The following is a 3,918-nucleotide window of genomic DNA, read 5'->3' on the forward strand; positions in this document are numbered from 1 at the left end:
GGACCGTTTTATCAGTCTGTTTTCTGGGAATAATTGACATAAGGAGAAACCAGATACAAGCCGTTTTTTCGTTTTTTCGTTTTGGAAAAAAAAAACGGAAATCAAAATTTCAGTTCATTTTCTCGTTTTTGGTTCTTATTTAACAAAACGAATTTACCACTCAATATTTTGTTTCCGTGGGTGGGCGGGTCCTAGTGTGGTCCGTGTACCTTTTGTCAGTTTGATATTCCGTTTTAATAAAAAAACGGGAAAACGGAAATACCGTGGTTTTTTCCTTTTTTACTTTTCAAACAAAAACCAATAAATGAAAAAACAGAGTCGTTTTTCCGTTTTTGGTTTTCTGAATCAAAAACGAAAAACGAGAAAACCACAGTCAAATAACGGCCCGAATTTGGTTTTTGTAAATTCATTTGTTCGTTTTTCGTTTCATGTTTATCAATATAACGGCGGGCAGAACGGAAGCGGAAGTGACACGTAATAACTTCAAAATAAAAGCGTGCTTATTTTCATCCAGACTACCGTTCTCTTTATACACTCATTTTTACAGTTTATGCTCGACACATATAGCCTACATTTATTTCAGTGAACTAAAGTAGCCTATAGTTGTAGATGCCATGTACTAGCTACTACCCAGATAGCAAAAACCTTTTGGCATCCTTTTGGCCCAAATCTGGCTGGTCATTTTGGCAAGATTATGGCCAGGCTTTCGGGCCCTAAATGGCCCAAAATAGGCAAGCCAAAAACAAACCAAAAGGAGGCCAAAACTCACCCAAAACTAATTGTGGCCTTCCAAAATACAGCCATAACTGCCCCAAAAGAGCCCCAAATCCCCAAAATCCAGCCAAAAAGTAGCCAAAACCGACCCAAAGAAAGCCCAAAAAGTAGCCAAAAGTGACCCAGAGAGAGGCCAAAACTCACCCAAAACTAATTGTGGCCCTCCAAAATACAGCCATAACTGCCCCAAAAGAGCCCCAAATCCCCAAAATCCAACCAAAAAGCAGCCAAAACTGACCCAAAGGGAGGCCAAAACTCACCCAAAACTAATTGTGGCCTTCCAAAATATAGCCATAACTGTCCCAAAAGCCCAAATTTACCTTGCTGTGTGTCTATGTGTATTGAAAAAAAACAATAGGAAGATTAATATTATTTCATCATCTTTTTATTTTTGAATTTACTGTTGACTGACTCCAGGCTGGCAGGTTGCAGGTCCCCAGCCCAGTAAAAACCATCACTGGTCTGTGCTATGCTTGCATCTGTGGTGGTAGAGCAGATGGGGTTTCTTCGTGTGGCATCTAAAGTGTTACAGACAAAGAGAAAACAAACTTAACTTATTACTTCTACTGTAGCCTAAGAATGCTTTATTAAAGGCTTTATACAGTTATAAAACTCACCCACTTTAAGTTGTAACTTTTCCATTCATCCCTCGTCAGGTGTCCTTTTCTGTCTGGTCCTTTGGCTTTAAAATGCCCCATACCGTAACCTTCAAAGTGGCAGGCCCAGAAGGTCCAAGAGAGATGACCTGAAAATATTGAGAGAATTACCTACATTGATTTTCAAATCAACTAGCCCACCATTACATTGCCCTACTCTAATAAAATCAAAGGCAGCTCACCAAATCCTTTTAAATTTCAGGAAGAGGCTGGGTTTCCTTCCAGGGCCATCATTTGGCTGTTCTGCAGAGGAAAATAGGATGTAAAAAAGTATGCATATTATGCTTATAACTGAAAAGCAACGAAAGCAATTAAATCACAGATAATTAGATTTCTCCCCACATATGGCAGAGAATAAAGTGGGTTTAATATAACAAAACGTTTCACAGCAGTAAGGCCTTTTCAGTCCAAATTGGTGGCAGCACTATCACAACACCACCTAGTGGCAGTTAGAGCTTCTTGCTATACTCTTTGGCTTAAGTTTGGAGTTTTCTTTGTGTTTTCCTGCCTGGCAGCTCACTAGATTATTGCTAAAAAGCACAGCAACATGAGCAATGCTTTTTTGGTGGATACTTTCAACGCTAAATGGTAGGCTAGGCTATGACCTGCAACCTGCTAAAATGGTAGGCTATGCTGCTTTCAGCAGATATTCACTGTAGGCTAAAGGAATGACTGATTGTTGCTAGCTAAGTTAGCTACTATCTGTGCAAAGTGTAGTCACCAATTACATTAATTACATTAAACTATCTCATATACTCACTGCCAGTGTACTGTATCTATTAAGTTCTCTGTGCATGTCATTGATGTAGTTAAATTGAATGCGCTGGCTGTGCCTGTTTGCTACGAGTTAGCTCATAGCTCACAGCAGTTTTGCATCGAAATAGGAAAAATTAACATAACTGTGCAGAAAACGTAAACCTTATCGGGTATTTAAACAAGGCAATGATAGAAAATCAGATTTTACTAAATTTAAATGTCTATAATATCATGTACATACCTCCGTGTTGATCAGCTTGAGAAAATGAAGTAGGAGGGCTGTCGTCAGTTGAAACTGTGTACAGTTTCCCGCCGTTTTTGCTTGGTCTTTTGGCTATCCTTTGGCTTTACAAACACATGCCAAAACAAACATCGGACGTTGCCGCCCTTTGCCCAATCTTCTGGCTTGCCATAAACATGCCATACCACCCCCTCTACTTGATCCCGCCTTTTGCCTCATCTTCTGGCTTGCCATAAACATGCCATACCAACCCCTCTACTTGATCCCGCCTTTTGCTTCATCTTTTGGCTTGCCATAAACGTGCCATACCACCCTTCTATATTATCCCGCCCTTTGCCCAATGTCTTGGTTAACCAGATATATGCCATAACTCAGCCATATATTGCTGGCACCAATTTTGTCTATTAAGGCTAACCAAAACCATACCACATTTGAGCCAAAGGGCTTTCACAAAGCCAAAAGAAAGCCAAAAATGCCAAAAGGATGCCAGAATACAGCCAAAACATTTGCTATCTGGGTAGTGTTTTGTGTGTCTGTGTGTCTGTGTGTGTGTGTGTGTGTGGGGGGGGGGTCAGGGGTCAGGTGGGATGATACGTCACAAGCGTAGTAAAATCAGCTGTTCTTCACCTGTGACCTGCTTAGCTTATTGACATTCCTCTGGAGCTCAGTTTTTATTGTTGAAGCGCGTCCGGCCCTATTAGCCATTAATTGTTCCATCCATAGTCGCCCTAACAAGTAGGTTATTTTTAGCTGAGTGTGAATGCATATTGTAGGAAAGTTTTACCCTGCGAACTCACCAGCATCACACACAAAATAAAAGTAGCGTGCTGCTTACTTTCATACAGCCAAACGTTCACTTTATAGCCTAGCTACAGCCCTACACCAACGTTAATTAAGCATTATACAACAGTTAGTTCCGACCATGAGTGCTGATATACAGTATAACAGCAGTGGGACTTTTTACAGGCGCGTGTGTGTGTGTGTGTGTGTGTGTGTGTGTGTGTGTGTGTGTGTGTGTGTGTGTGTGTGTGTGTGTGTGTGTGTGTGTGTGTCTGTGTCTGTGTGTGTCTGTGTCTGTGTCTGTGTCTGTGTGTGTGAGGTTACACCTAACAGGGCCTAATGAATTTTAAACAGGAAAAAGGCCTTATACTCCATTTTTACTGTACTATAACATCACTTTGGTCCATAGGTTCAGTCAATACTTGGTACAGTTGACTTCAGGACCACCCTGACTACTACTCCCTCAGTCATTACCAAACATTTTTACTGTATGATTTTGGAGAAATTAAGCCTCAAAGTTGCATTTTTTGATTTTTTTTTTTTTTAACAGGAAAAATTGCCTTATACTCTTTATTTACTGTACTATAACATCACTTTGGTCCATAAGTTTAGGAAATGGTTGGTACAGATGACTTCAGGACCACCCTGGCTACTCCCTCACTCAATATCAAACATTTTTACTGTATAATTTTGGAAAAATGAAGCCTCAAA

General features: G+C 40.4%; 1 long non-coding RNA gene across 1 annotated transcript; it reads right to left on the reverse strand.

Moving 5' to 3' along the window:
* Positions 1-1,236: 1,236 nt before the first annotated feature.
* On the reverse strand, positions 1,237-1,667 carry LOC146980324 (uncharacterized). The gene is made up of 3 exons (XR_015036788.1): positions 1,613-1,667; positions 1,392-1,519; positions 1,237-1,292 (listed from the first exon to the last, which is right to left on the reverse strand). It is a non-coding gene; the product is annotated as an uncharacterized LOC146980324 (long non-coding RNA).
* Positions 1,668-3,918: the final 2,251 nt, after the last annotated feature.

Source organism: Trachurus japonicus, chromosome 10 (genome assembly GCF_045865225.1).
Source record: "Trachurus japonicus isolate A0001 chromosome 10, Traja_1.0".
Classification (NCBI taxonomy): domain Eukaryota; kingdom Metazoa; phylum Chordata; class Actinopteri; order Carangiformes; family Carangidae; genus Trachurus; species Trachurus japonicus.